This window comes from Oncorhynchus keta, chromosome 21 (assembly GCF_023373465.1).
Source record: "Oncorhynchus keta strain PuntledgeMale-10-30-2019 chromosome 21, Oket_V2, whole genome shotgun sequence".
NCBI classification, from domain to species: Eukaryota; Metazoa; Chordata; class Actinopteri; order Salmoniformes; family Salmonidae; genus Oncorhynchus; species Oncorhynchus keta.
Window position 1 is genome coordinate 9,501,417 of NC_068441.1, and position 23,880 is coordinate 9,525,296.

Below are 23,880 nucleotides of genomic sequence, written 5' to 3' on the forward strand. Positions count from 1 at the left end.
ACTGTTAGTCGTTTTAAAATATTATATACAATTATAAAACGGTCTGTTTGTGCTCAACCTGATTTTATTTCAAACATGGTTAATTACACTCACTCTCCAGTGATCTCACTCTCTGAAGAAACAGAAGACAGTGGGCTTATCCCTCTGGTCCCCTCATCTTCTGCCCCCTAACTGCTAGCTTTGTGAACAGACAGACAGACCAGAGAAAGACAGGCCAGAGATGGAGGATTGAAGCAAATGAACCCATTTTATAGACAAGTTGAACATTTTAACCAGATAACAATTTCATATTTCATGCTCCACAACAGAGATATTTGAGAGAGGGATTTCGCTCTTGCCCTACAATCTGTTGCCATTATTTGATACTCTCATCTAAAGGAAGCGGGAATAGAAAAAAAAAAACACAACAAAAAACTTTAATGACCGAACTGGAAACGTCTTTCTCTTCTATTATCCTTCTGCTGGTGATTAGGGTCTATAGGGAGATAATTTAGTTTTGAATTAATGAATCGAAAACTTCTCTCTTCTTCTGAAAGGAAGGGCAGATCTTTTGTGCCACTATCTGAAGACATCTTCTATCTGAAGACAATGCACACTGAGAATTGGTTTTGTTTTAAGGTTGGAGTCCCCCCCTGCCTCCCCCTCCCGTCGCTTGTCAGTCTAGGGCTGATATGAGGGATCTCTCACTGAATCCAGTGTCAATGAGGTCTCTCTGTCTCTCTCTCTCTGCTGGTGGAATCTGAACACTATGTGTGCATGCAGGTACAGGGGAAAACATCACAACATGTCCTCTGGGATGTGTGCCTTCCAATAACTACAGCACATAAAAGGAAAAATATACAAAGGTAAATACCTCACCCACTGGTCCTGAATGTCCATCTAACAAGGACTACCAGAAACTACTTTTTAAATATACTGAACAGAAATGTAATCGCAACCTGTAAAGTATTGGTCCCATCTAAAATGTGCAGTTTTGTCACAATAGAATACCACAGATGTCTTAAGCTTTGAGGGAGCACGCAATTGGCATGCTGACTGCAGGAATGTCCACCAGAGCTGTTGCCAGATAATTTTATGTTAATTTCTCTACCATAAGCCGCTTCCAACATTGCTTTAGAGAATTTGGCAGTACGTCCAACCAGCCTCACAACCGCAGACCACATGTAACCATGCCAGCCCAGGACCTCCACACCTGGCTTCTTTACCTGCGGTATTGTCTGAGACCAGCCACCTGGACAGCTGATGAAACCTAGGAGTATTTATTTCTGTAATAAAGCCCTTTTTTTGTGGGGAAAAACAAATTCTGATTGGCTGAGTCTGGCTCCCAGGCCCACCCATGGCTGCACCCCTGCTCAGTCATGTGAAATCCATAGATTAGGGCCTAATGAATGTATTGACAATTTCCTTCTAACTCAGTAAAATCTTTGAAATTGTTGCATGTTGCATTTATATTTTTTGTTGAGTATATAATTATAAACTGGGTGGGTTGAGCCCTGAATGCTGAATGACTGACAGCTGTGGTATATCAGACTGTATACCACGGGTAGGACAAAATGTTTAGTTTTACTTCTCTAATTACATTGGTAACCAGTTTTATAATAGCAATAAAGCACTTCTGGAGTTTGTGGTATATACCATGGCTAAGGGCTGTGTCCAGGCACTCCGCGTTGTGTTGTGCATAAAAACAGCCCTTAGTTGTGGTATATTGGCCATATACCTCATCCCCTCGGGCCTTATTGCTTAAATGAAATGCACAGGTTTTTAATTTACTATGGAAAACAGGGGCCACATGTATCATTTGACATTTAACAGCCCAGAGAGACATCTCTTTTGAAATGAATGGAAGTGAAGTGTGGACTAGCCACCATTTGGTGCTGTGTAGAACAAGTGGTGGCCAGAGAGCACATATTTAACTGTCCTTGTGGAAGTTCACATCTGGTGTGTGGAGCTGGGCGACTCGACGGCAGGGTAGTCCCTCCCCCGACGCCACTCTCACATTTCATCATCTGTTCTCCAGCACCGGGGAGCTCCGGCATAAGTTGGCTGCTCTGGATCCATCTGTTGTTATTATTTTCCACTGATAATTGGCTTGAACAATGGAATGCCTGTGTCTCCCTGCCTTTGAAACCATACACCCTGTTTATTTTCCAGACGTCTCATTTCTGCTCTCTCCTTCTCTTTCTTTCCCTCTATCTCCCCCTCTATCTCCCCCTCTATCTCCCCCTCTCTCCCCCTATCTCCCCTCTATCTCCCCCTCTCTCTCCCCCTCTATCTCCCCCTCTCTCTCCCCCTCTCTCCCCCTCTATCTCCCCCTCTATCTCCCCCTCTATCTCCCCCTCCTCTCTCTCTTCTCTCTCTCTTCTCTCTCTCTTCTCTCTCTCTTCTCTCTCTCTTCTCTCTCTCTTCTCTCTCTCTTCTCTCTCTCTCTCTCTCTCTCTCTCTCTCTCTCTCTCCTCTCTCCTCTCCTCTCTCTCTAGCCCGGTGTCTGCACCCCCTCTTCCTTCATTTCTGATTCTTCCCCTTCTACGTTTGAGAGGGGCTTGCATGAAAATGACATCTTTGACTGGGCGCATCAGTATGTGTCACTCAGCATCTAAAGCTGGGCTCCAGATTTTCTTTGGGGCTCGGCTCCCATTCTCTTTGGTTCACTTGAAGTTTTAGTCATGAAGCCTGGCAGATTCAGGCAGACACTCCAGGAGTCTCGCTCCGTTGTGAGTTTCTGCATTTATATCCCGAGAGAGGGGGATAGAGAGACCGAGAGTAAGAGGGAGGAAGCGAGAGAGGGAGAGCAAGAAAGAGAGGGTCTGTAGACTGTAGGAGCTGGACATTTGCGGCTTTTCTAAATCACTTTATGTTTTTTTTCCCCTGGCTCTGAAGACCTAGCCTGTATTTCCTATACATCCACTAGGATGTGTCCATAGGGGTGCAGCAGGGAGAAAAGAGGAGGATGAATAAAAGCAGTAACAGTATGATACTTTTACTGGACATAATTGAAAGGAATATTCAAGCCCCAAAGTGACCTACCTTAACTACACTATATGGTTTTAGTTAGTGGATATATCCTTTTGAATTTTCTATAGATTATATACTATGTAACGCTTGCTTACACAAGTTAAGTGGGTAGCTGAAATGTATATTTTAAAAGTTTAAGATTAGGCATTTGTTATTGATGTATTAAAAACAGACTGATAGAAACAAATTGTATTGGAAAATAATCCTACAGCATTATACTATAGTCATGTATTTGCATGTGCCTTTGTCTTTAAAATAAACTTTGAGCCCTCAGCATTAAGGACACACTCAGTCATTTTTGTTTCTGGACTGGTAGTGTGGCCGTTCTGGAGTTTGTTAATTTGTTCGGCTTGTGGAGGACAGGTAGGGTTCTCAGCAGGCGCCTGCTCCTCTCTGCCTGGTCAATGCCAGTCCTTCATTTGCTGAGTGTTTGTGTTTATGCAAAAGGGCCTCTTCCTGCATATTTAATCTAGAGCAAGGCACTGGCTTTTGTTGTGTTTAGACCACATACCTCCAGTCCCTCTGAGCACTGCAGTCAGGACTCCCTTCAGCTCTCTCACACTACAACTACTTCTACTACTTCTACTGCTACTCGCTACTACTAACACTGACAGGCTTTTCTTCTGTTTGAGAAGTGGATTGTAGACGTCTTGTTAAACCTGGGGGAACCTACATTAATGTTTCATTAATGTAATGAAACTCAGGCTCACGGTTCATGGGTAAGTCAGTAAAGATTTTCATTTAGCATTTTCTCATCTTCTCTCATCTTGTATGGGTTCATGTTGGGTGTGTGTATGCGGTAAGTGTGTTCTGTAAGTGTTGTACAGAACTGTGTCGTAGGTAGAGAGATGCGTTCCCTGAAGAGCTGAAGTTATTTTTGAGGTCCATGGTTTTAGAATGAAGGCGACCTTCAGACAGACTTCAGGGCTGCCTGGCCGGTGGTCCACTAGTGCTTTGCATAGAAGAGGCTTGCATTGTGGGTTCTTCACTCCTGTTCTTTAGTTCAGTAGGGTCGAGCCGTGTGATTAGTAAAGTCGTGAATGTGCTGCTCTGACGGGTTCCTCTCACCTTCTCTTCCTCCGTCCGTCTTTGTCCAGGGAAATGGAATCTGCGGTTATTGATATTAATAGCACACAGGATCTGTGGCGGGTGAATGGAGGAGCAGGGCACCGAGACTTGGGAGTGGAAACGTGATATCGCAGGAGAGAATTGACAGTCCTTCTGTTTGAAAGGGGGGGGAAAGGAATTGGCTGTAGAAATAGCATTGCATAATCTGGCTGTAGGTTAGCCCCTTTTGTGCTGTCAATGTGAGTAGGGTACATATATCCGTCTACACCGTTGTATTTTTGTGTGCTCGGAGTGAGACTGAGCAACTTCATGATTCCAACTCTCTCTCTCTTTCTCCCTGTCTGCCTCTCGCTGTCCCAGCTACAACTTCTCAATTGTAGGAGAAACCATATGAAAAAGTGAATTTTTTTCTCTTTGCTTCCTGGATCAGTAGATTAGAATTTGTGTAGAGCCAGAGTGAAGTAATTTGGGTATCCAGAGGAAGGGAATGCTCTATTCAAAGAGCTCTGTTAACATTTAAATAGTGTAAAGAAATGCGCTGTCTTGTTTGTTCTGGGTTAGGAGTGAAATTCCACTTCCTTGGTATTAAAGCGGCAAAGCTCTTTCTGTGTACTCTGTGTTTTGTTCTTAGCTCAGCAAAACGTGAGGGCAGGTCCATAGAATCTCTGGGATCAGACAGGCTGACATTCAGCAGGCTGCACTGTTGCCTTTTCAGCTTACAGGGGAAAAAAACCTCTAAAAGGGCTTGAGGGAAGTTGGGTTTAATTGGTGGGTTTTGAGCTTGTTTGCATGTCAGAAAGTGCTGTTGTTTACAGTCTATGTGAGTGTGCAATATAATGCCACAATCCTTGCCAATCGCATTGAGAGAGAAAATATGCTTGATTCATTGAATCAGTCTGTCTTAATAAAGCATGAAAGAAATTAAGACAAAAATACTATTCAGTCAGCCCTTTAGTGAATCACAGCTGTAAATAGCTGCATTTGTTTCAGAATGAGTCATGCCTTATATCAGGGGTTCCCAAACTTTTTCACTCAGCCCCCCCTTTTTCAGCATTGGGGAACACATGGGCACAAGCACTGTTCATGACACAAACTGTCCACATCCCTCTTGTTGGCTGAGAGAACATGTTAAATGTTTAAGCTCATTTCATGCAATTCTACACATTTTGTCATTGAGTGCAGAGAACATTTTACCATGTCTAATGTGTATTCATGTGATATTTGAGTGACTCAAACATTACTACAAAATCTATGGGCAAAATAACCCAGCTAATAAACGTTAGCTGACAATACAGTGCATTCGGAAGGTATGACCACTTGACTTTTTCCACATTTTGTTATGTTACAGCCTTATTCTAAAATGGATGACAGAAATAAAAATCCTCATCAATCTACACAATACCCCATAATAACAAAGCAAAAACAGGTTTTAGATTTTTTTTCAAATGTATTAAAAACATTTTTTAAATACCTTATTTACATAAGTGTTCAGACCCTTTGCTATGATACTCGAAATTGAACTCTGGTGCTTCCTGTTTCCATTGACCATTCTTGAGATTTGAGATTTGGAAAGACACATGCCTGTCTATGTAAGGTTCCACAGTTGACTGTGCAGCAAAAACCAAGCCATGAGGTCGAAGGAATTGTCTGTAGAGCTCAGAGTCAGGGTTTTGTCAAGGCACAGATCTGAGGAAGGCTACCAAAACATTTCTGCAGCATTGAAGTTCCCCAAAAACACAGGGGCCTCCATCAGTCTTAAATGGAAGAAGTTTGAAAATCACCAAGACTCTTACTAGAGCTGGCCGCGGGGCCAAACTGAGCAATCGGTGGAATAGAGCCTTGGTCAGGTAGGTGACCCATAACCCGGCGGTCACTCTGACAGAGCTGCAGAATTCCTCTTCGGTGATGGGAGAACCTTCCAGAAGGACAACCATCTCTGCAGCACTCCACCAATCAGGCCTTTATGGTTGAGTGGCCAGACGGAGGCCACTCTTCAGTAAAAGGCACAAGACAGCGCGCTTGTAAGATGGAACTCTTTGGCCTGAATGCCAAGCGTCACTTCTGGAGGAAACCTTGCACCATCCCTAGGGTGAAGCATGATGTTGGCAACATCATGCTGTGGGATTGTTTTTCAGCGGCAGGGACTGGGAGTCTAGTCAGAATTGGGGGACAGATGATGGAGCAAAGTACAGAGAGCCTTGATGATAACCTGCTCCAGAGCGCTTAGTACCTCAGACTGGGGACCAAGGTTCACCTTCCAACAGGACAACAACCCTAAGCACACAGCGCAGGAGTGGCTTCAGGACAAGTCTCTGAATGTCTTTGTGGCCCAGCCAGAGCCCGACTTGAACCCGATCAAACATCTCTGGAGAGAACTGAAAATAGCTGTTCAGCGACGCTCCCCATCCAACCTGACAGCGCTTTGGAGGATATGCAGAGGAGAATGGTGTCATGCCTGCTCCCGCTTTCCCTTCCTGGCATTTGAGGGTGCCAGGCTGCACAGCACTACATGCCACCATCATTATGCACACCTGCTCCCCTCGTCACGAGCATCAGCGATTCATTGCACTAACCTGGACTCAATCACCTGTGTTATTTCCTCCCTTATATCTGTCTGTTCCCCAGCTCTGTTCCCCGCTTCAGCATTAATTTGTCATTGTGTTACCCAGTTCTGATGCTGTTCCTGTCCTGTTCCATGTCTGTGCTGTATTAAATGTTCACTCTCTGTACCTGCTTCTCATCTCCAGCGTCGGTTCATACAAATGTGAGAAACTCCCCAAATACAGGTACCAAGCTTGTAGCGTCAATCCCAAGAAGACTCGAGGCTGTAATCACCGGCAAAGGTGCTTTTATAAATACTGAGTAAAGGGTCTGAATACTGAATGTTATTTTTCAGTTTTTTATTTGTAATAAATTTGCAAGCATTTCAAAAAAACAGTTTTGTTTTGTCATTATGGGGCATCATGTGCAGATTGATTGGGGGGGAAAACGATCCATTTTAGAATAAAGCTGTAACGTAACAAAATGTGGAAAAAGTCAAGGGGTCTGAATACTTTCAGAATGCACTGTAGCTTTCGAAGGTCTGCAATGACTGACATGACAAGAGGAAAACTGATGATGCACTACCCAATTTCGAAATGACACCTTGTGCATTTTTACTATTCAGAGTGCATACAGTGGCTCTTTGAGTATGCAAAAAAGAAAAAGAAAAATTGTAGTATGCGACAACCGAGTACACTTTAAATGCCCTGATGTCATATTCATTTTGGCTTTGACAACAGCTGATCAGTTACATATGGGGATGCGCTACCGAAATCAATGAATAGCGATAAAGAATGCAATCGCACATGACGCATTCTCAGTGTGTGAAAATAGAATAAGTTATAGTATGTGAATTTTCAAAAATTGAGTTTGGTTTAAATGCCAGGATGTTATACTTGGTCATGAACATCTTGGTCATGTTGATCTTGGTCATGTTCTGTTATAATCTCTACCCGGCACAGCCAGTAGAGGACTGGCCACCCCACATAGCCCGGTTCCTCTCTAGGTTTCTTCCTAGGTTTTGGCCTTTCTAGGGAGTTTTTCCTAGCCACCGTGCTTTTACACCTGCATTGTTTGCTGTTTGGGGTTTTAGGCTGGGTTTCTGTACAGCACTTTGAGATATCAGCTGATGTACGAAGGGCTATATAAATAAATTTGATTTGATTTGATTTTGATTTGATATACTCATTTGAGCTTTTCATCTATTCAAATTTGATGCTCAGTTTTCCACAATGTGTTGGAAAAGGTAGGATGGCTACAAGTGACAGGCCCTAGTTCTCTTCAAGTAGCCAAAGAACAAAACTAGGCTACTTAATTGGGAAGATTCCGAATAGCGACGCTTCTGCGGTGGTGTTCAAATGTATTGCATCGTAGGCTACATCTTTGAAAACAGAAGTCTATTATTATTATTATTATTATTATTCGTTTAAGTGAATTTCTGTTTTTTTAATTGAAAAGTGTTTCTTGGCCTTTGTCAGAGCTTTTAAACTAAATAGTTGATTTCTGAATGTGTCTGCAACGGGGACTTGGGATGTGGCTGCGTTATTGATGTCATGTTAATCAGGCCTTTTGATTTGAACACATGGATTGTTTTAGTTTTGAAAGCTAGACTAACTATTTAATTTATGGATCAAGCCTTATAGCAGTCATTCTGATCTCGTTCCCAATGATCAATGCTTTACTTTATTATGTTGTGGTTCTGAATTTACGATGCACCCGTCTGTCCATGTTTTGTTTTGTGCAATAGCCTTTAGATTTGTACTAGGCTATGTCATTTAATTTATATATATGTTACAGCACTTTGGCTTCACTAACAAAATATGTTGAAATGGATCCAAATGACCTGTTTCTGTCTTCAGTCCTTTTTAATTAGGGTAGATGGGCTATATGGGCTAGGGTATAGGTCAAATGTGATAGTCTGCCTATTACCAGCCTGAGTAGGCCTATAACTCCATTAGGTTGAATGTGGTAGTCTACCTGTAACCAGCCTGAGAAGACCTACTTTTAGAGAAAGTAATCGAATTGGAAATAAGCTGTTATCAGGCTGGTTAATTAATGCGATGCATGTCTGTTGAATTTGGAAAGATCCACCCGCACTCGGCCAGTCAGGAGCCGCTACTGCGTTGCGGCCGTGGCATACTGCATACTTTTTACTAAACGGTATGTTTCTAAATAATATGCGACGATGAGTAAGTATGTAGTACGCTAGTATGGGTATTTGGACACAGCCAGTGACTAGGAAAATCTTCGGTACACACACCCTAAAAACAAACACTAATGTCCTGAATATAGAAATCACTGACTCTGCACTGCCTATCCTGTTGGACACCCTCTTACTATCCTTCCTAAGCTCTTTATATACATCCACCACCCATTTACAGAGACCAATGTTAAACCAATCCAATGCTACGTTTTGTTTTCACATAATGGTGTTTAGTTCATGGTATGATAAATAGACCAATCTGTGTAGAATGATGCAGCTAGCGTCACTAAGTGATCGAAACGTGCCGGCTAGGCTGAAAGGACAGCGAGTGAGGAAACTCTGGCATGTCCTATTGACAGACAGCCATCGAGTTGGGCATCCATTAATATGGTAATGGCGTGTGAAAGTTCATTAACGACCCGCCACGGAAGTAGCCACAAAAGTAGCCACAAATATCGTATTAAGCATGCTCAGAGTAATTAATGGAATAACTTTACTTTGTGGTAAATATTCATGGCCTCTTCTTTTCTGTCAGAATGGTGTGAAGAGAGTAGAGAGCTTGTCCATTAGAAGGGCTGAAGAGCTGTCCAGAGTGGATGTGGGGCCTTTTGTTCGGATTGGGTACGTTTCAGTGGAGGGGTATTAATTCATATTTTGAACATGCGATCCTGCAACAAAGCCAGAGGCAGCATTGATAACATACCTAGAACATGAGAGCATATTATAGAGCATATTTTGAAGCAGTGACCTCTCGCTAAGGGGTTCCACTTCACAGTTCTGTCTTTGTTCACATTCAAAAACATAGTCACACCACTCAAATAGTCTGAACCAAGACAAACAAAAAAAAACATTCCAATGAGATGAAATACGGTGTATGTATGCATACATCACAATCAAGTACACGAATGTCCATGTAGTTGAACATAAAGATGATGCTTATTTGTTGCTACAGCAAACTCCATTTAACACAACATACGCTGTAGGAACAGAATTGGCACATGCTTTTAAATCATAGCAGTCTTTCTGTGTCTGTATCTCTATGTCTTTCCAACAGATATGATAAGTCTTAGAACTCCCACGATGAACACCTTTGTTGTCCTTCTGTTTCTCCTCCCCACACAACATACATGTACCGAGCTGTCCGTTCAACACTTTGGCAGCAAGCGTTTTAAGATGCTCCTCCACTTTCTTTTGTCTTAGGAAGTTGTTGCGTTTTGATTCATGTTCTTAGCCGAGCCCTCTCGCTGAGCGGTAACATAACCCACCTGGGTGGGTAATCATCTCAACCAGGAGTTATTCTGTTCCCTCAAATCTCAATGGTGGAGTGTGTGATGGGCTCCACAAACCCAACCGGGCAGAGCAGCATGCGCTTGTTTATCCACACCCTCAGCTCTCGGCACCCCCACCGCTCTAAACGCTACTATTACAGCCGCGTGCAGTTTTAAATTGACACAATTATCTATTTAAGTGTTACAAGATGTGCATTATATTGCAGAGAAGGAGGGGGGAAGCACTGACACAGTTGCTATCGGAGTTATGTTTCCTTTTTTTTTTTTTTTTTTTTCCCCCAATACACATTTTCTATCATTAAAGTGATGGCACATTTATCTAAATGGATGTTATGCATTGGGTAAACTCATTTAGTTCCCTGGGCCTTTTCAGGTGATAGGGATTAATGATGTTTAGTAGTTTGAAACTGAAAATATCTGTCCTTTGTCACCACTTGCCATTGATTTACGATGTCATTGATGATATGTTAATTGGAGTGTAACGAATCAGAATAGTAAGAGAGTTGTATAAGAATAGTTCATTTTTAGATAAACACTTTAGACGTGCACAAACGCCTGGCCACAGCTTTGACTGCCAAATGTGAACTTCACAAAAGAACAGTGTCAGAGAGTTGGACTTTTTTTCATATTTGGATATGCTTTAATGCTTTTATTCAAATGCTTCTGAGATATTGCCCATAGTCACTTTTCAGTTTACCATAAAAATACGATTGTATTTCTTTTTTGGGGGGGGTTGAGTGCTCAGTATAGAGCGCACAGTGCATGCTGAACAGCTAGTGTGCTCCAGAATGTTCTATTATTCCAGTAAGCATAAGACAGGTTGTGCTCTTCCACCAGGTGGAGTCATCTTTGACAACGGCAAGGAATATATATACAAAATTTAAAAAATGGTCTTACAAATAAATGGTTCATTTTCATTTAACAGCCTCATTGTTCGCTTTATTGTCCTCCACAGCTACAGTATAGTGAACGACTGTACTTACGGTATCCACCAGATGGAAATGTACAGATACGGTAGACAATGAGTCTAGGATGGCTACGTGTGACTTGTAGTTTGATGCTGATGGTTACACAGAAGGTAGACTCTATACATTTTACAACCACTCTGAGAAGAGTCTGAAGATTTGTGACACCATTAAATGGAAAGACAAACAAAAACAGCTGGATGGAAAGACAAAACATTCGATAATTACCCAGGAAAAGTGTTATACCTGTTATTTGTGTAATTGTGATCAATCCTGATCATTAGCAATAGAAACAGTTGAGTGGCCTCATACAGCAAACTGTACTAATAAACATTGATTTTGTTTATTTTTCAGCCATTTTATTTGTGGGGATTGCTGATGACAAATGCAGTAGTTAGTGGCAGTGATTATTCAATAACAACCTCTAATCCCCATGTCCTCTTTCTTCAGGGCAAGGAGGCTGAAGTCACTACGCTGGAACTGAAGATTGCTTTAAACAAGCAATTCCTTCTAGAAGGTAAACACACAATTATTCATTAGATTCCAAACTCAATGTTCAGGGTGAATGTTGTATCAGATTGGCTTAATGAATAACCTGCTGCAGTCTGGTTGCCTTGTTTGTACATTTGGTGAAACAAAAACCTTGCTCTGAAGGTTCACTGTCAAACATTTGAAAATCTACATGGTGACTAAGTGTTGACATCTCTCATCACGATCATGCTACGATGTATCTATGCATGACTTATTTTAGTTGATGTTATACAGTACAGTTTGTTATGTAAGCAGAAGATGAGGTCTGTAGTGTGTAGTAGACTTGTAAGAGAGATCAGATATACGGTATATCTTAGAGTGCAAATACAGGTAGGTAAATATCTGAGTCGTTCATGTTTATGGACTCACCAAAGGGCATTTGACTGAAAAGCAGTTATTGGCATGGAATTTCTATGTTTCCCCTCAGTACTGTCTCTCAGTCATGATATAGTATATCACAGTTCCTTGTGAGAAAGAGTAGATTAATACATGGTTACATATCTACTGATTATTTAGCCAGGTGACCTTGTGTACCTTTTGAAAGCTTCCCTTTCATGGATCTCTTGGTGGATCAGTGTGATGTGTGTGCTCCTCACAACCCTGTCCATATCTCAACGTGTTGTGGCCCCAGGATGTGAGCAGGGAGGCTGGAGTGATCCAGTGGGGCGAGGATGGGGATGTTAACACATCAGGAGCTCTGGGCTTCAGAGGAGCAGCGTGTCTGTGTTCTGTCTCTCACCGCCCAACAGACAGCGATGGGTTTTACCATCCCAGCCCTTCAGCTCACAGCTAGAAGGGAGGGGCACAAACCCAGGTTTAGTCCTATAGACTGTTAACAGGGAGATGCCAGCCTACTTCCATAATATTATGTTGTGGCTAACCGCCATAGGCCAACACTACATAGAATTCAGTGGTCTTAACTGTAAGTCCCACAGTGTGTAAAGTTGTGACAATCAGCTTGAAGTCTTATTGTATTTGTGGAAATTGAGAGACAACACAATTATTTGGAAGGGAAATAGGTTCACCAACAATCGAATATGTTCCTGTGGTAAGTTCAGATGGACTCCACATGTATAGAGTCAATTTCACGCCTTAAGCATTGAATTAATAATAAAACATATGATAAAACCTTTCACTACGGCTGGCAGCGACTAGCTACAGGCATGCAGTCTTGCATTCCATTATTTTTGGCTATTCAGCCAGCCAACTAAGCTAACGTACCTCAGAATTGTCACGGGTCAATAATGAACAGATATTGGAAGCGTCTCTATCTAATACATTTCATGACAAACCATGCAACTAGATAGGTAAACATATTAGTTAAATGGGTAGAAATGGAATAGAAAAAAAGCTACCCTCCCCTGTCTATCCTGCTCAGTGATTGGGTTAGGATGAACCGTCACTCCAAAACTGGTGGACCAATGGAGATGCATTATCTACACCTCCCTCTAAACCCCACCTTCACATTTTTTTGGGTGCCAAAAGCGTAAGCAAAGAAACAGAAGACGAAAGCAAAGATCAGAGTAACCTAACCAAATGTACTAACTGCAGGCAAGAGCGTAGGCTAAATGGATTCGATAGGGTTGGTTTTTGGAAAAGTTTTGCTCACACTTAATTTTTTTTTGCTTTTGATATCATTCTTTATATTTACAATTCAAAAATGTATGCTTTCAATTATTTTGTTTGATCTCAACATCCATTATTTCACGTTTCCACGAAAATATCATTTTTACATTTGAAACTTTCTTTTTCATATTTACGATTTATTTGACTTTGAATTCAATTCTAAAGGCATGAAATTGACCCCATACACATGGCATAACTCTTTAATTTTAGTATTTAAATAAGGTTGTGCGTTTCTCACGATCAGAGGAGGAAGTGAGTGTTGTGTTTGCCATGCCTCCTCCCAGAGGAGACTGGTGGGAGGAGCTATAGGAAGACAGGCTCACTGAAAGACTGGGATTGAATTAATGCAACAGTATCAAACACATCAAACATTTGGAAACCACATGTTTGACTCCATTGATTCCACTCCAGCCATTGCAATGAGCCCGTCCTCCTATATATCCTCCCACCAGCCTCCTCTGCGATCACCCCAGAGTGCTAAACAGCCATATACCCCTATTTGATCGAGTTCAGCCAATCACTTCTCCATTTGGAAAGAGATCCTCGGACCAAAGGGGGTATTTATCTTGACTGCATTCTCTGCTCAGTGTTCTGAAGCCGGTCCTTTCCAGGCCCACAGCACAACTGCTTTCTCCAGATGTAAGATCAGGACTGAAATCTTTCAAATTATTTAGTAATTCATGTTAATGTGCCAAAACCAGCCTAATTATTGACACAACTTTCCAATGCGACTTTGTGGCAGTTTATAGGATTAACATGCTTCAGTCTTTAAAGCCGTTTTGAAGTGCAATGTAGTTGAAAACGGAAAAGATACTCTTATTATTTTGGGATTGAGAAACGGTGTGTGTGTGTGTGTTTGTCAGTGCTCATGTATGTAGGTCTGCACATGCTTGTCATTTCTTTATTCGTTTAAGGATTAGGAATCAAAAGCAGTCTGACAAAGGAGTTGATAACAGTAATGATGACTCTTGACCAGATAGTTCGGTTATCACTATGCTGAATGGTGTTCAGGTTCAGAGCATGCGGGGCTTAGTTTCTCTGCCTATTTCCACGTGTTGGTGGTGCTGAAGTCAACAGACGACGATGCTCTATTACAAGTAGAAGTTCTCCCTCAGATCTGTGTATGTTTTTGTTTCGATGCCTTTTTGAAATGTTCTTGTTTCTGTTTGAGCCTCATTTGAAGAACATGTCATTACAAACAGTTGGCTGCTTACATTACCCGCCACGCTGCTGTGGTTTTGAACGCTTCTGAAGATCAAGTTACTTTTCTAATCTGCTGCTTTTTATAGGAGCATTATAAGGCAAAAATAAGACAATTCATGAGTCCTACCAAAGAAAGGTTGCATGTGGAATGTTGCATGTTGGGAAGAAGACAGCTCACGTAGGAGTTCTCTTCACTGTATGTATAAAAAGTCATTTAATTTCTTTATATCAGCATCAAGCTGAAAGAATTGCCATGTATTATAGGGTTGGCAAGCTTCTAATTCTGTGGCATTTACAGCTGGCTGTGTTTCCATGCATTTATAACACTTTGATTCTTAAGAGTTCCTTTAATCGCTTTTGCCCTGCTCCGAACATAATAAACAACTTGCTGTTGCTAAAGTGCCACATGGGGGAGATTGCTAACAAGAAAGTTAAACGTTTCTGCCACAAGCAGTTTTGTCACTGTGTTTTTCATGCTCTCTAACTACTGTAATCTACTCTCTCAGTGCGTGGCTGCAGTACAGTGGTTAAAAACGGCGACAGGCAAAATAGCTGCGAGGCTTCTCTAGTCGACTGTCTAGCTGTATGAAAGTGAATTGTTGTCATTGATGGGTCGAAAAAACATTACAATGGAGACCAACATAAAAAAGCAACACTGGGTTTTATTTTGACCTGTGTATCTAGATGACAGGATATCCCAGAGCCTACTAAACACCCACCTGCCCTCTGTCTTCTCTCTATCCCCAGTCACAGCACAGCAGCTCTTATCAGAATGGACTCTGGGAGATATCCCAGCTCATTTTTGTCCGGCTAAACGGGTTGCACTGGTAAATGTATGCTGTATTCAGAATACAGCATGTCATAGTGAATAGAGCCATATTATTTTCTCTTGCGTCTCCTGCACTTGTACTTCTTGTAAAGTAGAAAGAATTGTACTGATCGTGTTATCTTAGATGTGTTATCTTGAAGCTACTTAAAATAAATACCTTTTTAGGGGGAAATGTTTGGCTAGTTTCAATCTACTTTGCTATCAGCAGCACAGAGACATACTTGTTTCTTTTTGTGGTTTGGGACATATTGATGTATAAAATTGTCTCTTTCTGGGAGATTGAAGACCTTTTATGATGTCAGGCTGCTATCAGGTGCAGATGTGTAACGTGACAGAGTCTCCATGTGAGATCGACTGCGGCGACAGTAGTAAGCAAATTCCACCCGCAGATGAGTAGTTTTACAGGGAAACGAAAAGAAAATCACAAAAGTGAGTGTAAAATCTCCAAAAGACTTGCTCCTTCCACCTCAAAATGTGAAATTGAATGAATCAGTTTGATCGATTTTAAGTCTTAAATGTTCAGACAAATTATTACCTCTAACTTTTTGAGAGGGTCCAGGCCAGCAACACCCATATTGATTTTACCATATTAAAGAAATGGTGTATCCTCTGATATAGATACAGCCGTTGAGAGGGCTGATTGAAAGCAGCTACTTTTTCCCAGTTATATAAAATTCATATTTTCTGACTTGTTCTACGCATACTATGGAGAATTTTGGGAGCTATTTGGGAGCTATTTCTGGGCTTTGCAATTAGGCTTAGTTTTATGGGAACGGAGTGCAGAGAAAATAATAACTTTGTAGCGAAGAAAATTTCAAAAAAGTGCCTATGTTGAGTTGATAATCTTGGTTCTTATTTGGACATTTTTGACATTGCTGAATTCACTTCATGGTCAATATCACTTTGGCAGTCCTTCGGGCTCTCCATTTATTTGAGAAAACAAATCCCTTTTACGGATAAAGCACCTGGTGTGGCTACTTAATGGAATGGCTTTAGAGTTATGTAAATAAACAGCTTGCATTTTCGGTGTGAGATTAAGAGGACTGGGAAGGCTGCTAGAGAGCGTGAGTATGGAGGGAGAGATAACTAAACAAATAAAGTTGACACATGGAATACGTTTTTTTGGGGGGGGGGGGCGGGCACTCAATGTATGGCGTTCTAGTTTGATGTTACCTTTTGGTTGCTAGGGCTTTGTGAACTGTTAGGTTGTCTAGACTCTTTCAACAGCCGCAATGTCTTAGAAAGGCCCATGAGTCTGAGACGCAAGACTTGGGTTGGCTGGGTTTGGGTATTGGTTACAACCAATGAGTTGTATTAAGGGGAGTTAGATTTATACAGTTTAACACTAGAGTAACTTGGCCCCTGTTGAGGTAGCAGTGGGTAACCATTAATGGATTGAGGATGTAGCCATGTCTTCTGTTTAACCTTGAGAAGATAACCCGAACCATGACAGGGAGTGAAAGGAGAGGAGAACAAGTGACCACTGAAACAAAGTAGTATGAGTGTTATATTACATTCAAATAGCTCCTCATGCTGTTTAGATTAGTGAGAAATGGAACCCTCTGACCCAAACATATCAAATAATATCCTTTTTAGTTTATTCAGCTGCAAGTTTGCCAAACTGCTCTAATTCACGTCATACATCGTTGCCAATTAAGTTCTCCTCTTGTTCCCCTTGTTGGATTGGCAAATAAATTAGAATGTTAAAATATTTAAAATGTTGAATTAAAATTAGACAGTTAAACGACGCAATCGAAGCGGAACACTTTTTTGAGAGGGAGTGGAAAGCTTTTTCATTCAAAATTGGAGTTTATTTAATGCAATCCAACAAGAAAGTCAGAGGCATTTTTAAACAAATATTTATTTACTGGGCTTTTGCACCGGTTTCAGTCTTGGCTCTTACATTGTTTTCATAGACAAAGTCTCCCTGGCCTCGGAGAAAAAAGTACAGGGCTGTACAGAGCCCTGAAAACAGGACTGACAAACACCATTAGCTGAAAAATTTCCATCTCATTGCAACTATGTTTTTGTTGACTTTACCGTACACGTCCTAATATGGTTACCTCCCTGTTAAAGCAGCCCAGCACAGAGCCGAGGGGCCCTCGCAGGGAGACGCTTTTAACTGCCACTTAGACAATAAGAAACAAATGTCACAGCTCGGCAAAAAGGCCCAGCTTTCACAGCCTTACAATACTCAACCTTCCATGGTGCTTGGCTCAGGCTGCTGTGTGATATTTATCCACTCTCCCATGTTACCTGTTGCTGTGCCCTCTCACTATATCCCCGCCAGCCTGCCTCCCCTACTCTCTCTTGTGCTTGCTGTCTCTCTGTCTCTGTCTCTCTGTCTCTCTCTCTCTGTGTCTCTCTCTCTCTCTGTGTCTCTCTCTCTCTCTGTGTCTCTCTCTCTCTCTGTGTCTCTCTCTCTCTCTGTGTCTCTCTCTCTCTCTGTGTCTCTCTCTCTCTCTGTGTCTCTCTCTCTCTCTGTGTCTCTCTCTCTCTCTGTGTCTCTCTCTCTCTCTGTGTCTCTCTCTCTCTCTGTGTCTCTCTCTCTCTCTGTGTCTCTCTCTCTCTCTGTGTCTCTCTCTCTCTCTCTCTCTCTCTCTCTGTGTCTCTCTCTCTCTGTGTCTCTCTCTCTCTCTGTGTCTCTCTCTCTCTCTGTGTCTCTCTCTCTCTGTGTCTCTCTCTCTCTCTGTGTCTCTCTCTCTCTCTGTGTCTCTCTCTCTCTCTGTCTCTCTGTCTCTCTGTGTCTCTCTCTCTCTCTGTGTCTCTCTGTCTCTCTGTGTCTCTCTCTCTCTCTGTCTCTCTCTCTCTCTGTCTCTCTCTCTCTCTGTCTCTCTCTCTCTCTGTCTCTCTCTCTCTGTGTCTCTCTCTCTCTGTGTCTCTCTCTCTCTGTGTCTCTCTCTCTCTGTGTCTCTCTCTCTCTCTCTGTGTCTCTCTCTCTCTGTCTCTCTGTGTCTCTGTGTCTCTGTCTCTCTCTCTCTCTCTCTCTCTCTCTCTCTCTCTCTCTCTCTCTCTCTCTGTCTCTCTCTCTCTGTGTCTCTGTCTCTCTCTCTGTGTCTCTCTCTCTCTCTCTCTGTCTCTCTCTCTCTCTGTGTCTCTCTCTCTCTCTGTGTCTCTCTCTCTCTGTGTCTCTCTCTCTGTCTCTCTCTCTGTCTCTCTCTATCTTTCTATCCATCTCTGTCACTGTCTCTGTGTTAGCTGTTGACTGATCTATCTCTGTTTGCCTTGTTTAGTTATTTATCAGGGGGAATAAGATTGATGTGTTTAGAGTGGCTGTTGTCTCTGCCGCAGAGCAGAGGCCAGTTCAGCTGCAGGTCATGCCCTGCCCAGGCCCCCGGCCCCTATCTGATCTGCTCCCTCAGCCCAGGTGTTTGAGCTGGAGGCAGCATCTTACTGACACCAGAGGCCTTCTTATTCTCTACTCTGATGAGATCCCCCTCAGTCCACATATGGTTTGAGTCCTGAGGTACAACAACAAATCTTTAGTCTTGTTTATAGTGTTTTTCTCGTCTATAGACTGAAGATATATAGTCTTGGCTGTGAGCTGTGTTGAATGTATCGAACTGTCAATGGTTCTGTCACAATAGGCTTTGACTGATACCTGTCGCTCAGCTCCCCGAGAGGACATTGAGAATCCTTTCATTCATTTTATATGTAACATCGCTCTACTCAGTCTTCCCAGACCTGTACCCTGTAGGTAGTATTACCATATTCCACCATATTCCATTGGTGGATTAGGTGGTAGGTTAAACTAGCCTATGATTTCAGCATTTCTTTCTTTTCCCTGGTTGGTTAAAGATGTTGGCAGCCTCACCTCAATCCTAAAATCCTCACGTTTATGATATTTGCCCAGCATGATCTGTGCCCATGGATGAATGGGAAGATGGGACATGTGGAATGTTGAAGGTCAGTGTCCATGATTCACACAGGGATCGAGCGTAAGAATCCTTGTGAAAATACTTGGGCCGGGATCAAACAGATGTTATGTGATATATTCTTAACATTGACCTTTAAATGCATTTCTCTCTTTTTAGTAGCTTCTTCCATATGTTTAGGACGACCAAAGTGGAGTGAGCCTTTAAAATACATTTAATTCAAATGGCAAGTCATTTAAACATTTTTTTATTTTTTATGTGTCTTTAAATTTGGGGCGTTTGTAAGAGGCAAAGTAATAGATTTCAGAATCATTACATAACTTGTTTGAAAGTTGCTATGTCTGCACATGTGTTTAAACACAGTTTTCTAAATGAAATGAAACAATGTTATTTCAAGATGTAAACCATAACCACCTGGTCTCAATTATTAAGGTAGTGGGTTGTACCATCAATGTCCTGGTAAGTAGCTGTGTTTCTACCTCACAGCATGTGAGCGAGGCGGCAGGTAGCCTAGTGGTTAGAGCATTGGGCCAGTAACCAAAAGGTTGCTGGATCGAATCCCTGGGCTGACGAGGGAAAAATCTGTTGTTCTGCCCCTGAACAAGGCAGAGTTAGTAAATAAGAAGTTGTTCTTAACTGACTTGCCTAGTTAAATAAAGGTTACATGTGAATATGTTTGATAGTTCAGTGTTAATAATAATTAGTGAGTGATTGGTCCAGTATTGTGGTCAGTGGGAGATCAGAGCCGTATGGAGAGGCTTGGTATAGAATGTGTAATACCCAGTGAATAGGCTGTTATCAATAAAACGTCACAATACGTTGCAGAGCCTTTAATTTGACTGCTGGGGCCAAGGAGACCCCCAGCTCCGCTAAAACCATTGGCCGTTTTCAAGGGATTGTTAAATAAATGTACGACTATTTGGTTTCAATATTATCTTACCTCTTGAACTACACGGTTCAGATTATTCCACATTTAGCTCTATCATCAGTTATACAGCATGTAACTGCTTGCTTTTCATGATCAGTAAACATCAATTGATCATGTATTTTCAGATATGTGAGGACAGGTGGCCTATCCATTTGGCATGTAGCTAGCTTGCTTGCTAAGCAAACAAAATGTGTCATTTGGCTTGCTTCATCAGAGATTAGGCTTTTGGAAAGAGCTTGACATCGGCAAGGCCTCGGTCCTGGTGAAGTAGTCAGTGTGACAACTGTCATCACCGCTATAGATGGCAAGCAAATATAGCCACCCAAGTGAACTCCCTGAAAGTTTGTATCTAGCTATATTGACATGATTGTTAGCTACTGTAGCTAGCCAATTTGATGTGGTCCATTAATCAATGTAGCCATTATGTCTGTCAGCAGCGATCGTGATAAACACTCTTAAAAACAGTGTTGAAAAGGGATAACGTTGAAAAGGGGATAACGTTGAAAAGGGGATAACGTTGAAAAGGGGATAACGTTGAAAAGGGGATAACGCTGAAAAGGGGATAACGTTGAAAAGGGGATAACGTTGAAAAGGGGATAACGTTGAAAAGGGGATAACGTTGAAAATGGGATAACGTTGGCTAACTTCGCTAGGTAAGCTGACATTGGTTGGAGAGAAAAAAGTACATTAGGTCTACTTACCACTGTTTAGCCAACTGTATATAAAGTCTCTCCCGGTAGCTTGCAACGTATACATGATCAGCTAACCGTAGGCTACATCGACAAATGTGTCCTTCTGCTGCTTGAATGGCAGATTCCACAAAGGATGGGAAATGAACCTAAACCACTCATACTTGTCTGGTATCGTTCACTTTTATTTTATAACACTCAGATATCCAATTAATAGTAGCCACTATTCAGAGATATTGTGAGGCTACCCTACGTATCTGAAATGACGTGATCAATTGATGTTTTCTGATCATGAAAAGCGCCCAGTTACTTGCTGTATAACTCTGATGATAGAGATACATGTGTGCAATTGTTTTGCATTGAATCTGACATGCTCTTCAAGAGGGGATGATATTACAACCAAATATTTAACATTTATTTAGCAATTGCTTCAAAACGGCAAAAGGTTGTCAATGGTTTTAGCAGTGCCTCCTTTGCCCCCCAGCAGGCAAATCCCCATCAGGTTGTAGTTTATTATTAATTATTTCAATCCTAGTTAAAAATGTACTTCGTTGTTGATGTCATTTTGGTTTTTAAGTTTGGTATTTGAAGTATTCTGCGTAACAATATTTTTTCAAAATGTTTGTTTATAAAACATTTGTATTTCTAGTTTTCTAAAAACATTTGGTGGGGGGAAATAAAGCCTGCCCTATCTGATGCTAATGAACTTTGTGAGGAGGTTGTTTGCTGACTTCAAGGTCAGTTTCTGAGAATGGCTGCACGTTTTGTTGTAAACATATTTACAGCCAAAGATGTGTAAACATTGTATACAGGTGGAGAGGCAATACTGGTAGATTTTTTTTCTCGTAATGACCTTTCCCCTCCTGATGTGTGCTAAAAGGCAGCATGTGTGTGTGTGTGTTAACTTGTATTTGTGTTACAGTGAGTGCACAAGCAAAAAAAATGTACCACAAAGCGTAATGATGTGCCTGCTCTCAATAGGAAGCTGCTGAGAGAGCGAGAGCTGAGCTGAGGAATAGTTGGGGTATTAAATATGAATTAATGGAATGTTGCTCAGGCACATCTTTGGGTGTAGTGTAGTGTTGAAAAATAAAATGTATGTTGCCGGCTACCCACTGTGAAGGTGCATTTGGACTTAGTATCCTTTAATTAGAAGTGAGATATTAGCATTTCATAGGGCTTTACGCTGGGCGAGGGAATGGCCGGCCCGGCCGCCGAGCCTTCATTAGCCAGCCTCTCTGCATGTGATGAGCGGCGTCATTAGCTGATGGAGTGGATTTGCCCTAGCTGTACCTTGAAAGGCACATCATTTACATACGTTCAAGGAACAAGGCCTTTAATGGATTCCTCAATGAATAAAATAAAATGCCACTTCTTAAAATGTTCAAGAATCAGTTTCTGATAGTGTACATCACCAGCCAGCTACTTCTTTTGTTGGATGGATGGATGGAGTAAGGCAAAAGGGGACAAAAGAGGGAAGAAATACTGGCAAAGAGAGCTGAGATTGACTTATGTTTGAAACTTAAGGCATCGGAATTCACTTTGCGAGTCGTGTAGTGTGTCATAAATTCTGAATTAAATCAATAATGTGGGGACGTGAAAGTATAAAATCTTTGGATCAAACAGGAGAAATATGACATGCAGACTGCCTTTTGCCTCCAGACATGGGCACATAAATAAGATGTGCATGATTTGTCAGAGGAAGTGCAAGGCGTCACTCAGTGGGGGCTGGGCCGGGAGATTGAGGTGTTAATATCACCATGTTTATCAGAGGGAAAGCAGGAGAGACAATGGTTAAACTTGTGTGCGTGCGTGTAACACACACACACACACACACACACACACACACACACACACACACACACACACACACACACACACACAGTGATAGTGAAGACCATTCTCTGAATCAGCTGTGGAGTGATCAATAAAATACTAATGAGCTCCTGAAGTGGCAAGTGTGGGAAATTGCATCTTTGATCACACAGGGTTTGGGAAATGTAACCTGAGTGTGGAGCCAACCAGGTAAGAACTCCCAGTGCCACCCCTCCACATCACTCCCACCCTCCCCTGCACTCCCTGCCCGACACACAGACCTGTCGCCTGGGAAGGATCTTCCTCATCTTCTCCAAAACACATATTTGTTTTGGATGTTTTCATTGAGAGTCTACACGGTGATTACAGCTGTTCATTAACAAAATTGGGTATTTGTTTTAAACTTTAACCAATCACTTTGATATGCTAATTACGGTGTAATTTCATTTGAGCTCCGTAATGATGATGCTGTTATTAAGGACATAAATGATGCAGTTAAGCTGAGAGTAATCTCATTTGCATACTGTTCATGCCAGTAAATTAAGCCCTTTCCTGCACTGCTTCAGGTTTAATTTTCCACTCCTTTTCACATAGCAGCAGCAGTATCTCTCAGCCCCGTGCCTAATATGCAGGCCAGCCTTTTTGATGTGGAGGGAGAGAGAGAAGCTTCCTCACACTAAATCTAGTCACAATATGTAACACATAACAGAACTCATTACTGTGTGTCTTTAAGAAGTTGGTATTAATAAGACAAGGTACTTTTTACTCTTTATAGTCATACACAAATACACTGCTCAAAAAAGTAAAGGGAACACTTAAAAAACACAATGTAACTCCAAGTCAATCACACTTCTGTGAAATCAAACTGTCCACTTAGGAAGCAACACTGATTGACAATAAATTTCACATGCTGTTGTGCAAATGGAATAGACAACAGGTGGAAATTATAGGCAATTAGCGTGGTTCTGCAGGTGGTAACCACAGACCGCTTCTCAGTTCCTATGCTTCCTGGCTGATGTTTTGGTCACTTTTGAATGCTGGCGGTGCTTTCATTCTAGTGGTAGCATGAGACGGAGTCTACAACCCACACAAGTGGCTCAGGTAGTGCAGCTCATCCAGGATGGCACATCAATGCGAGCTGTGGCAAGAAGGTTTGGAGATGTCTGTCAGCGTAGTGTCCAGAGTATGGAGGCGCTACCAGGAGAAAGGCCAGTACATCAGGAGACGTGGAGGAGGCCGTAGGAGGGCAACAACCCAGCAGCAGGACCGCTACCTCCACCTTTGTATAAAGGAGGAGCAGGAGGAG

General features: G+C 41.9%; 1 protein-coding gene across 1 annotated transcript in view; it reads left to right on the top strand.

Moving 5' to 3' along the window:
- LOC118400075 (forkhead box protein P1-B-like) overlaps positions 1–23,880 on the top strand; it is a 213,566-nt gene that overhangs the window by 79,132 nt on the left and 110,554 nt on the right. Inside the window, 1 exon segment of the mRNA XM_035796499.2 lies at positions 11,529–11,595. The gene's annotated coding sequence lies outside the window, so the exon portion shown is untranslated.